Genomic DNA, 14,080 nt, shown 5'->3' with positions numbered 1-14,080 from the left:
TTTTCAATTAAATTCAATATAACTTAACTTTTGAGGGAAGAAGGGAAGGGAAGGGAAAGAAGGAAGGAAGGAAATTGTTTTCCACTCCACTTTTGTCTAGTGGTTAATCACCAGGCTAAAAAGTAGAAGACCATGAGTTCTAGTCCCACTTTAGCCATGAAAGCCAGCTGGCTGACCTTGGGCCAGTCCCTCTCTCTCAGGTCACTTTACCATACAGGGTGGTGGTTGTGAGGAAAAGAGGGAGAGGAAGATGTGTTGGATAGGTTTGCTGCCTTCAGTTGTTTTTTAGAAGCAAAGGTGGCATACAAATAAGAAAAGGAAAGGAGGAAGAAGAATATTTGAATTGGTTTCAAAGTCCCAACACTCCACTGATCTCAAGGACAATGGTAGAAACAGGTTAAAAACATAAATGTACCTTTGAAAGAAAAGCTCCATTGCCATTATTCTGTTACTCTGTTTTAGCTCCTCTTATTTGGAGCTCCATTGCCATCACGTAAACCCCTCTGTCTCTAACTGGTTTCACTGCATGTGCAAGGACTCCTCTCAAACACACAAATGTAGCCAAAAGAGGCTATAGGAGGCATGTCTTGTTTCTTCTGCCTTTAAAAAGATGGCTTAGCTAAAATGTTTAAAAATATGTCTAGCAAATGTTGGAAATGTAATAAAAAAACAGGCACATACTATCATATGTAGTGGACTTGTGGTAAAGCAAAAAGATTTTGGGAAAAAATACATAAATGGGTAGAAAAGATGACTGGAAAGCATGTAGATTTTAAACCTGAATTCTTTTTATTAGGTATAATATGAGGTAAACTTGATAAGAAAAGTATGTATTTAATATTGCACATCTCAACAGCCATGAGGATTATATTTGCGCAATGCTGGAAAAATGCAGAAACACGAAGAGATGAAGAAATAATTAAGAAGATCCTTGAGTGTGCAGAAATGGACAGCCTGACATTAAAAATGAAACAGAAAGAAGATTACAGAATATTATCAAACATGGAATGTATTTTACCAGTGGTTGGAAAAAAGGGGTGGAAATTAAGAATGTAATATGTATTGTTAAGCAAATTAAATACCCAGACAACAGTGTATTAAGTGTATTAAGCACTAAAAAATATAATTAATTTTTTTTAAAAAAAAGATGGCTTAGATTGAGAGGAATGGTATTGACGGCTACGCTCCCAAAATTGCAGTTCCACAATGAAGCACAATGACTTTGGAAATGAGAAATCCAAAGGGAGCTGGTTTTCCAACTGATGCACTTTCGTAAATGGCATTAGCTTTTCTGTGGTCAGCCTCTTTAGCTTCTTCGGGACAGTATCAAGTATAAGTGTTAACAAATTGCTAATCTTAATAACAGCTCTATCAAGAAAAACATAGACCAGGGGTGAAATTCAGCAGGTTCTGACAGGTACTGGAGAACCAGTAGCAGATATTTTGAGTAGTTCAGAGAACCAGCAAATACCACCTCTGGCTAGCTGCAGAGGGGGGTGGAGATTTTGCTGTATCCTTCCCCTGCCACATCTACCAAGTCACCCCAAAGAACCAATAATTAAAAATTTGAATTTCACCACTGGCATTGACTCAGTGATTTAGATGGACCAGCTTGGGTTGAAGCTAATTCATGGCTCACTTGCAAAAGCCCCTTAATAATTTGCTAATCAATTAATAGACCAGGTCCTCATTTAAAGACAACCAATTTATTATTATTTTTCAAATCTCAGGCCCAGGCCACAACAAAGCCATTACATTGTTGTGACATTACTGGCTCCTAACCTCATTGGCTGGTGGTTGCCATGGCAATTGTCAACACTTCCGACATCTCATTATTCTGGACTGCAGCGCTAGGAAACATCAAAATAACTGGAGAACTGGATTTGATTTAGGAGCCAAAATGTGGGCTTCAGTGTCAGGGGAAAAAACACCCTGTTGGAGATCAATGGACCGTGGCTGTTTCCCTTCCGCATATCTTTTGAGATATTGAGAAAAATAAGTCTTTAAAATATTCTAATTAATAAACAAACTTTAATACGAAAATAATAAAAGTAAATGAAACAGAAAATAACTAATTGGTTACATTTTGATAATGAAAGCTACGTTTGCCAAAGTTGGCTGCCGAACAAAGAAGAGAGGAATTTTTGGAATGTGTAACGCGTGCGCAATAAATCACTTTCAGATAAGAACCTTTTTTTGTTTTATGGCCTGCGCAATAAAGCTTTCTTAGTTTAACTCTTGAGTGTCAGTTTAGGCAGTTCAGGCTTAGCAAACTTTTTAACATCGTGACACCCCTTCTTTTGCTAGTCTGGGCTGACATCATCAAATCATCAACTAAGGCACATCTTCTTTCGCAGATACTCGTGTTGATTTGCGGCAAGTGGTTTGTTAAGCATGTCTGCGATCTGATCATGTGTAGAAACATATTGCAATTTAACAAAACCTTGCTTAACTAATTGCTTTGTGTTTTGATAACGAATGTCAATGTGTCTGGACCTAGAACCTGTAAAATGTGACTCAGAAATATAAACAACAGATACATTATCTTCCATCACGGTGATTGGTCGAATCGGACGTGTCCAGATATCTGTGATCAAAGCATCAAACCACGTTAGAGAATTACACGCATCTGAAACACAAGCATATTCAGCTTCAGTAGATGAACATGAAACAAAACTCTGTTTTCTCACTTGCCAGTAAACAGGACAACCATTTAGGAACATCATGTAACCAGAAGTGCTTTTGCGTGACTTCTTGTCGCTCGCCCAGTCGGAATCAACAAAACAAATCAACTTTGGTTGATCAGTGTGTGTTGGTTCTAGCAATAACTTCATGTGTTTAGTGTGTTTCAGGTATTTCAACAACTTCTTAATGCATGACCAATGAAATTGTGTTGCCTTACCTACGTGTCGTGATAAAAGATTAACACTAAGTGCGATGTCAGGTCTGGTCCAACTACTAATGTATAATAGTGAACCAATGACTGAACGATAGAGTGTTTGATCCTCGAACTCAGGACTTGGTTCATGTGTTAAGTTGTGAAAATCTGTTTGCATGGGTGTCTTTGTTGTGCTAGCATCTTTCATGTTGCAATGGTGTAGAATGTGGTCAATTTTCTCTTCTTGTGAAAGACTAAACCCCTTCTGTGTCTTTTCAATTTGAACACCTAAATAAGTGCTAATGTGTCCTAAAGATTTCAGTGTGAAGTATCTCTGCAAACTTTTGGCAAAAATCTCACTCATTTTCTTATTTGGACCAATATAAACAATATCATCAACATAAACAAGAATTATCTCATATGCATTGTTAGATCTTTTTGTGAACACGCATTCATCAGTTTCGGACTTAATAAAGCCCATTGAATTTAGTTTGTCAGTAAGACATAAATACCACATTAAACCTGACTGTTTCAGACCATAAAGACTTTTGTTCAGGAACCAGGTATCCCCTTCTTGCTTTCGGAATCCTGGAGGGCTTCTCACGTAGATCTCTTCATCTAGGTCTGCATGTAGATAAGCTGTGTCCACATCAAATTGAAAAACTTCTAAACCAAGAATAGTTGCAGTGGTTAAAGCAATTTTTACACTTTCAGTTCTGACTGTTGGTGAGTAAGTGTTTGTGTAGTCCTCAGGATAACGTTGAGCGAAACCCTGAGCTACAAGTCTAGCTTTGTATAAAGACTCACCATTTGGTTTCTTCTTGATTCTGTAGACCCATCGGGTGCCAATGACTTTCTTATTTGCTGGAGGTTTTGCAGGTGTGAATACATTAAGTTTCTTTAAACTGTCCATTTCATCCTGCATTGCATCATACCATTTGTCTTGTTCTGAATCAGGAAGCTGTTTGATTTGTGTGAATGTCTCTGGAGGAAGAGTAACGTTGCAAATCAAAGGTACTGGTGATTTTGTCAGTTGCCATGAATAACGTTGTGGAGGGATTCCTTTTGTGGCCCTCTTGGAGCGTCTAGGAGCAACAGACCAGTCTTCTTCTTCTTCTTCATCATCATCCTCGTCCTCACGTTCGTCGCTAGCATCAGCATCCGCGGGTTGCGAAGACGGAACATCAGGTTGTGAAGAACTGGTAGAAGGAACATCTGCCTGCGAATTGTCATCAGGCTGCATGGCATCTGGAACACCATCTCTAGGAAAATAAACTTCAGGATCATTGGAATGAATCCTGGACCAGTCAATGTCTTCCTCAAAATTAGCAGATTGTGAAATGACAATCACATGTTTAGTATCAATGAATTTGTACCATTTTGAATTATCATCAATACCCATAAATCTCAGTCTCTTTGCTACTGTACCGCCCTTTCTTCTTTGACTTAAGGGAGTGTTCACCATAGCATATGAACCAAAAATATGGAGGTTCTTGAGATCAGGCTTGTAGCCATACAGCATGTAGAAAGGAGTTTGATTGATTACACTGCTCCAAGTACGGTTGACAATGTAATTAGCATATTTGATTGCTTCACCCCAGTATGCGTTACTGAGATTGGCATCTTCTAGAAGACAACGCATCATGGTTTGTAGAACCCCTTGTCTTCTTTCTACGACTCCGTTATGAGCCGGTGTATATGGAGCAGATGTCTGATGAAGAATTCCATTCTTACGCATCCAGTCCTGGAAACGCTGAGACATGAATTCTGCACCACGGTCACTCTGGATTCTGGCAATGCGAACTTGGTATTGTGTAGAAACAAACGCTGCAAAGTCTTTAAAGATCTGAAAGGTCTCAGATTTCTCTCTCATAGGATATACAAATCCATATCTAGAATGATTATCTACAATTGTTAAAAAATACTTTCTGCCACCAAGTGTTGGTGGGAAAGGACCCACTATGTCAGTGTGTACCAAATCAAAAATGCGTGTTGACCGGCGTGTAGCGTGTTTGGGAATTGCAGCCGCCTTGGATTTAGCCTTTTTGCAAACGGCACAATCCAAAAACACCTTACACCCCTTTAGATCCAAACCTTTTGCGAACTCCGGCATCTTTCTAAGAACACGGAAACTGGCATGCCCCAATCTTCTGTGCCACTTGTGAATACACCTGGAATGCAAAGGTTTACCAGTTAGTGAATTCTCAACATTAACAGTTTCATGAGGACCCTCAGGCTTGCTTTGAGCAATCTGTTTCTGTTTTCTTTGTTTGTTGGCTTTAGGAGCCTTTGGCACAGTAACGCTTTCTCTCTCTGGGACAACTCTCTCTGGGTTTGCGTTGTGCCTTTTTGGAGTTTGCATACTTGCCTGTGCTTGCCCTTTAGGCTTTGGCTTTAAGTAATAAACACCACCAATCAGCATGGTTTCAGCAACAATATCACCATCTTTAACTAAGTAACTTGCTTTTTCGAGGTGGTGAACCTGGAACTTTAACTCTCTAGACAAGTGACTTTGACTAAGCAAATTACTGGTTGCTGAAGGTATGTAATAAACATCAGGGATGTGTGTATCGAGCTCTTCAATGTAAACAGTTCCTTTTCCCATAACCTTGCAAGTGTGATTGGTGAAGGAATACAGTTCTCGATACTCGGGCTCTGGTTCGCCCATCTCTGTGAAAAGTTCCCTTCTGTGGGTAACGTGCACAGCTGCTCCACTATCTAAAGTCCACAAAAGACGTCTGTCGAACTTTGGATCAGGTTGTGGAACGTTGGTTATGGCCAGTGTCACAAGTGGAGCTTGTGAATCACGCCTTGGACCACGACGACCTTGTCTTCCACCTCTACCTCTGCCTCTGGAATCTGTTCCTCTGGGCTGGTACGTGGCGGGAGCTGGAACTCGTTGGGGACAATCCCGGGTGTCATGTCCTACACGGTTGCAGGTGTAGCATTTTGGCATCCTTGGAGCGTAGCCTCTTCCTCGGAAGGGACGTCTGGCTGGAGCCTTTGGTGCTGGAGGCCGTTGCAGATGTGGGGTAGCTAACCTGATAGCTTCGTCTTCCACTAAAAGTCTGCAAACGTGGTTAACTGTGCGTTGAGCAATAGGCACGTAGTTAATCTTTGCAACAGCATCTTTCCATTCATAATTCAATGAGTTAATGATGATGCTAATCATTTGGATATCATCGATTACATGGCCATTTTGTCTCAATTCACTTCTCATTCTTTTCAGTTTGGTCAAATGTCCACCAATTCGTTCACCAGGTTTCAACTTCGAACCATGGAACTCAGACATGAGCAAACATGAGGATTCAATTGAAACGGGCCTGTAGCAATCTTCCAAAATAGCCCATATTTCTTGGGCAGTTGCATCAGGTGGAAAGATACCTTGGATCTCAATTTCCATTGACATGAGCAAAGTCGTGATTGCTCTGTTTTCGAGGTCTCTTATCGCAGGTGTCCAGGGTTGACGGGGAGGATTAAAAACCATGGAATATGTGCCTTCTCTTCGAAGCAAGAGCGCAATTTCACTGACCCAGGCTTTATAATTCTCTCCTGACTCCTTTAATTTGGACTCACCAGTCAAGGGGGTGACTGTGAATACCTGCTGAGGAACAATTTGTTGCTCTGGTTGCAAATCTGGTTGTTGAACCAGGGGATGCTGGGGTTGCATCATTGGCCTTTGCGTGGCAACATCAAATTGGCTTCCTCGAATTCGCCTTTCGCTTTGCCTTTTTTCATCTAGGGAGGATTCGACACCACCAGGGGGTGTTGAAGACTTAACCTTTGATGGCAAAGTTTGGGCTTCTGTAAAACTCATAGACAGATCTCTAAAAATCTGGTCCAACTGATTCATCTTTTGTTGTAATAATTTTTCTCCGCCAGCAGATGGCAGTGCAGCTTCACTTTTTGGCTGCCTCTCCTTTCTATACGTATGCGGAAGTTCAGTTGACTCAAAGGGACCACGTGACCTCGGTGACGTGTACATGTCTCTTTGTTCTAATTGACCAATGAACTCTGTGGGGTGTGTCTTAGGCTGTTGTCTTGAAGACAAGATGGCGTCCTCAGACATTTTGGGAGTGGGGGAGCTTCTCCTACTTCGCTTTATTTCGTTAAAGCATTCTCTCGCCTCCCTAGTATATTTTTCAAACAGCTTTATTTGATCAAGATAGCTTTGCATTTCTTGCTCATCATCTGGGGGAATTTCATAAACTTTGCTTTCTGCGTGGGAGGATTTTTCCTCTGCCGGCAGTTGCCGTTTAGACTTTTGCCGTTCGTTAATTGTATCTTGATAATGAGGAAGATTTACTGACCTCAGTCCGTAGATCTTGCCTTCTGTAACTCCTTCCCCCATTTCTGGCTCGGCACCTGAAGAATCTTGCTCCTCTGTGTCCGAGGGAATGGATTCTTTCAAGTGCTTTCCATGTCCGTGTTTTTTTTTCTTTTCTTTCTCTTCGACATTGCTAATTAGGCTTAGTCGGTTATCTTTAGATAGCATGAAGGGAAAATACAGCCATAAATTGTAACCATCTCAGCTGGTATCATCAAAACCAAAACTCTGCATACCAAGTTGTCAGGGGAAAAAACACCCTGTTGGAGATCAATGGACCGTGGCTGTTTCCCTTCCGCATATCTTTTGAGATATTGAGAAAAATAAGTCTTTAAAATATTCTAATTAATAAACAAACTTTAATACGAAAATAATAAAAGTAAATGAAACAGAAAATAACTAATTGGTTACATTTTGATAATGAAAGCTACGTTTGCCAAAGTTGGCTGCCGAACAAAGAAGAGAGGAATTTTTGGAATGTGTAACGCGTGCGCAATAAATCACTTTCAGATAAGAACCTTTTTTTGTTTTATGACCTGCGCAATAAAGCTTTCTTAGTTTAACTCTTGAGTGTCAGTTTAGGCAGTTCAGGCTTAGCAAACTTTTTAACATCGTGACATTCAGGATGTCTCGTTTGATGGGCATTGTGGTGGCCTTGATGATTTGGAGGATTTAACCTAAAAATTGACACCATTGGCCAGATACAATTCCAATGCCATTGCCTTTGTTGAAACTTATCCATTGCATCTCAAGTCCTGCTTCTAAGCTGCTGACAACTCATTTTGATGGCAATTTTTGTCAAAAGTGACTTCCATAGATAGATCAAACCTAGAAATTCTACTGTCCTGTCAAACAGTCAGTGGCTATTTCCCAAAAACACTCAGTCTACTGACTGAAATATTTTAATAGTTTTTTTATTAGTTTTTTAATCTTTACTGTTTTTAGAAATAACTCAAGGCAATGAACATGCCTAAGATTTCTTCTTCCTCTTTATTTCTGGAACTTCTGAACCAGGCTGTAAGTACATTTTGAGGGGCTGGTCATGACTCTGGACACCTTTCCACCAAACGGGCCATCTGGATTGCTACAGACAGGCTTACGGATTGAATGGGAGCACAGATGTAGCCAAAAATGTTGTGACAGGGTCAAAAAGTCAAAATGGCTTCTCCTTTTTATGTAACTTGGGAATTTGATTTGCATACAAAGGCTTCAGTCTTTGATCATCTCTTTAGCGTCTTCCAGACAGTATCAAAGTGAGTGTTAATGAATTGCTAATCTTAATAACAGCTCTATCAAGAAAAGCATTGACCAAGTGATTTGGATGGACCAGCTCGGGTTGAAGCTAATTCATGGCTCAAAAGCCCCTTAATAATTTGCCAGTCAATTAATAGACCAGGTCCTCATTTAAAGGCAACCAATTTATTATTATTTTTGCTCAGGTCCAGGCCACCTCAAACCATTACATTGTTATGACTTTACTGGCTCCTAATCTCATTGGCTGGTGGTTGCCGTGGCAATTGTCAACACTTCCGACAGCTCATTATTCTGGACTACAACAACGCTAGGAAACTCTGTTCAAAATAATTGGAGAACAACTGGATTTGATTTAGGGTTTCAGGATGTCACGTTTGATGGGCTTTGTGGTGATAAAGGCTTGATAATTTGGGGAATTTAACCTAAAAAGTTAGGTGTATCCATTGGCCAGATACACTTCCAATGCCATTGCCTGTTTGTTAAAACTATTATCCATTGCATGTCAAAGTCCTGCTTCTAAGCTGCTGACAACTCATTTCAATGGCAATTTTTGTCAAAAGTGACTGCCATAGATAGAGCAAACCTAGAAATTCCACTGTCCTGCCAAACAGTGTGGCTATAACATTCAGCCTATTGACTGAAATGTTTTAATAGTTTTTATTAGTTTTTAAATCTTTCCTTTATTGATTTTAGAAATAACTTAAGGCAGTGAACATATCTAAGATTCCTTCTTCCTCTTTATTTTTGAAACTTCAGAATCAGGCTGTAAGTACATTTTGAGGGGCTGGTCATGACTTTGAATAAGCACTTTTCCATTGTTATCAGGAGTTCCATAGCAAAAGGTTCAGAGGGATTTTATAGCTAAAAAGCCTTGAATTGGATTTAGAATAAAATGGGAAATCAATACAATTTGAAGTCAGGTCAGTATTTGATAGATTGTCAGTGTTCTTCAAACCTGACCTCTTTAAGATTTCAATTCTCAGATTTCCTCAGTCAGCATGCTGAATTTTGGGAGTTCAAGTCTACAAAGTGACCAACATTGAAAAAGACTAGTCTAAGACGTTCGGATTCAACATCTGAAGGAACACTCTTTCCCCCAAAAGGGCCATCTGGATTGATTCAGACAGGCTCATGGGTTGAATAGGAGCACAGTTGTAGCCAAAGATGTTGTGATGGGCAATGGGCAAAATGGCTTTCCCTTTTTATGTAACTTGGGAATTTGATTTGCCTACAAAGGCTTCGGTCTTTGATCGCATGGTGATGGATGCTATCTTGACTTTATGTATCCCTCCTACATATCACCACAAAGGTTCCATGGCACATACTAACAGCTATGGGGCTCTTAATCTTTTTGCTAGGATCAGAGGTGGGTTCCTACCGGTCAACCAGTTTGGCCGAGAAGGTAGTAAAAATCTGGAGTGCCTACCCTGCTGTGTTACTGCTTCCTCCTCCTGTGGCTGCCTATAGATAAGTAATCCTATGGCTGCGACTTTGTGGGGTGCGGACGGTAGGGGGTGGCAAGAAGCTACCAAGAGTTCTGGCAGGCTTCCGGCTCAGGCCTTCCTTGCTGTCACTCCCCAGGCTCATGTAGTCTATGAAGTCTGCCATCGCTCGGAGGTTGACTTCACGGGGTGTTCTGGGGGTGGCAAGAATCTACCGAGAGCACCGGCGGGCTTCAGGGTCTACGCAAGCCTGGGGACTGGCTGAGGCCTTCCTTGCTGCCACTCCCCAGGCTCGCCTAGATCGCGAAGGCTGCCAGCGCTTGGAGGGTGACTTTGCAGGGTTTGCCAGTGGTGGCAAGAAGCAACCGAGAGCGCCGGTGGGCTTTGTGGTCTACACAAGCCTGGGGACCAGCTGAGGCCTTTGCCACCACTCCCCAAGCTCGCATAGACCACGAAGGCTGCCAGTGCTCGGAGGACGACTTCGTGGGGCACACAGGGGGCGGCAAAAAGCTATCAAGAGCACCGGCAGTCTTCACAGACTATGCGAGCCTGGGGAGAGGCAGCAAGGAAGGCCTCAGCCAGTCCCTGGGCTCACATAGGGTGTGGCCCACTGGCGCTCGGCTGTGATCTTTCTTGCTGCCCCCCAGTGCCCATCCTTGCCTGGCTGGCTAAGCCTAGCTGACTGTGTTGTTCCTGTGTTTGATCGCTTTCTGCACCAAGAAACTAATACAGGAGCAATCAGCTGATCCAAAACAACCACCAGCACCACAAGTATGACCACTTGCACCATTTAAAGTCAGAGAAAGCAGCAAGTCCATCTCCTCAATTGAAAGTCTTCCAAAACTTCCTGACTGCTGGAGTTTGCAGCAATGCAGAAACTTCCAGAAGTATGATGGCTGGCAGTGTCCGACAAAAAGTTAAGTTGTGAGTACTGTGCGAAACACAGGTTCTCATTAGAGATAGGTGCTCATGTTTCCAAAGAATGGAAAAATTCCCAGGTCGAGGCAACAGGGACAAATAAGGAGAATCAGCAGGCATCTTTCAGAAAAAAAAATGAAGAAACATTTTAAATCAAAATCACACACCATTTGCAGAGAGAACATTAAACAACGGGAGCAGGATGCTATAATAAAATATGTAGGTAAGTCAACTGGAAAACATTTATCTACTACTAGCACAATATTTTTTACAGTTTACAATCTGGCACAAAGATGTAAACCATTCTCAGACATTGAAGGGCAGATAGATTTGCTAACTGCAATTGGAGTAGATCTGGGAGTAGGCTTGCATTCACGGAGATCTGCAGTGAAAATAGTTGAATTCATTGCAAAGGAAATGAAAACCACCATGTTTGCCAGCATTATTGCAAAGAATCTGAAAATGTGTTTGATCATTGATGAAGCCTCAATGCTATCAATGAATGCAGTTGTGATAGTTTTTGTAAAAGTTGAGGATTCAGAATGCCCAACAACCATTTTTGTTGAGCTGGTGGAATTGGACGAACAAGATGCAGAGACCATATGTTCTTCAGTGATGGGAAGCTTACATAAAGTTGGGTTTACCACGGAATATCTGTGAAAGCATTTAATAGAATTCTGCTCCAATGGTGCCAGTGTTATGCTTGGGAGAAAATCTGGAGTCAGCACCAGAATAGCTAAAGAGTTCCCAAACATTGTAATCTGGCACTGCTTGAACCATTGCCTCCAACTTGTGCTAGATGACTCCATAAATGACATCAAGTGAAGTGATTCCACTTCAAAATATTCCTTGACAAGATACACACCATTTTCCAGAAATCCTGCAAGAGCCAGACAGACCTTTTCCAAATCTCTGAACAATTGGGTATTGAAATTGTGAAGATTGGCAGAGTTTTGGGACCATGATGGGATGCCTATAGTTTAAGGTCAACCATACCTATGTGCCGTGCTTATCCAGCAGTGCATCAGTTTTTTCTGGGCAATGAAAAATACCCAGGCATGACTGCCCGTCTCAAAAATTTAAATTTTTTGACTGATTTGGCCCTCATGATTGATATTCTAAATGAGATTTCTCTTCTGTCAAATGCCCTGCAATGGAGAAACACAGACATCATCAAGGCCGAAAAATTGGTATTGCAATCAATTAAAGTATTTGAAATGCATAGATGGGGAAAGGGCCCATATGAAAAAAGGTTGATGGAATGATAGTTTCAGAAGCCTCCCAAAATATTTTTTTTTCCAAATTAACGATTAGTTGCACTTCCTCTTGAAAATCCTTTGGAAAGCGTCATCACCAATTTGAAGAAAAGGCTGATGAATTGCAAACATCTAAAAACAGGCAATCAATTGCCAGACGCAAACAAATTACAATTTTTCACATATTTGGAGCTGGATTACTGGAACATTGAAGATGTCGTTCCATGGGCAGAAGCAGAGGAAGCATTGATTGAATTTGGCGAAATGTTTAATTATGAAATTGATTTGAATGACTACAGAGATTGTTTTGAAAACGTACAAAAAGATCCAAAGAACTACACAATTCCTGATGGTATCAAAAAAGCTAGAGATATTGTCAGGACAATTGCTATTAGTTCAGCAGAGGTGGAAAGGGAGTTCTCAAAAATGAACCTCATGTGTTCAGAACAAAGAACCCGCCTAACTATTCCAAACATTAGTAATTTGATGACAATAAGCGTTATTGGTATGCCTGTAAAAATATGGGAACCAATTCCTTCAGTCAAAAAGTGGCTAAGATCACACCATCACACAGCCGATGATCCACAAGTGAACAGCAAGAGAAGTGCAACTGAGGAGGCTGGAAATGAAAGAACAATGTGGAAACTTTTTCAACCACAAAACCAATAACAAAAGTAAGTACTTGAGTGTATCTCTTTCATTGTGTTATTCTTATGTAAGATGTAAGTGCATGCAATCAAAGTCTTCCTTTCTGTGTCTCTTCTTTGTGCAGGCCATTCATTGGAGCATGGTGGTCAGTTGGTGATGTTGAAGACTGGCAGGACAATCGTCTTTGCTCTGTAAGTAGCTGCTTTGTTGTTTTGTGTTCTTGTTTCATCCTAATGTAGAGCACACAGTTAAAGGGTTCCTTTCTGCGTCTCTTCTTTGTGCAGGCCATTTACAAAGCATGGTGGTCAGTTGGTGATGTTGAAGACAAGCAGGACAATAATCTTTTCTCTGTAAGTAGCTATTTTATTGTTTTGTGTTCTTGTTTCATCCTAATGTAGTGTATGCAATTAAAGAGTTTCTTTCAGTTTCTCTTCTTTGTGCAGGCCATTCATCGGAGCATGGTGGTCAGTTGGTGGTGTTGAAGACCAGCAGGACAATCATCTTACCTCTGTAAGTAGCTGTTTTATTGTTTTGTGTTCTTGTTTCATCCTAACATAGTGTATGCAATTAAAGAGTTTCTTTCTGTGTCTCTTTGTGCAGGCCATTCATTGGAGCATGGTGGTCAGTTGGTGATGTTGAAGACTGGCAGGACAATCGTCTTTCCTCTGTAAGTAGCTGCTTTATTGTTTTGTGTGCTTGTTTCATCCTAATGTAGTGCATGCAATTAAAGGGTTACTTTCTGTGTCTCTTCTTTGTGCAGGCCATTCACAAAGCATAGTGGTCAGTTGGTGGTGTTGAAGACCGGCAGGACAATCATCTTTTCTCTGTAAGTAGCTACTTTGTTGTTTTGTGTTCTTGTTTCATCCTAATTTAGTGCACGCAGTTAAAGAGTTTCTTTCTGTGTCACTCCTTTGTGCAGGCCATTCATCGGAGCATGGTGGTCAATTGGTGATGTTGAAGACCGGCAGGACAATCATCTTTTCTCTGTAAGTAGCTATTTTATTGTTTTGTGTTCTTGTTTCATCCTAATGTAGTGTATGCAATTAAAGAGTTTCTTTCTGTGTCACTTCTTTGTGCAGGCCATTCATCGGAGCATGGTGGTCAGTTGGTGATGTTGAAGACCAGCAGGACAATCATCTTTTCTCTGTAAGTAGCTATTTTATTGTTTTGTGTTCTTGTTTCATCCTAACGTAGTGTATGAAATTGAAGAGTTTCTTTCTGTGTCTCTTCTTTGTGCAGGCCATTCACAAAGCATGGTGGTCAGTTGGTGATGTTGAAGACAAGCAGGACAATAATCTTTTCTCTGTAAGTAGCTATTTTATTGTTTTGTGTTCTTGTTTCATCCTAATGTAGTGTA

The sequence above is a fragment of the Natrix helvetica genome (assembly GCF_964273705.1).
Source record: "Natrix helvetica genome assembly, chromosome: 3".
NCBI classification, from domain to species: Eukaryota; Metazoa; Chordata; class Lepidosauria; order Squamata; family Natricidae; genus Natrix; species Natrix helvetica.
The sequence above is the reverse complement of the archived record's forward strand: the minus strand, read 5'-3'. Positions refer to the sequence as shown.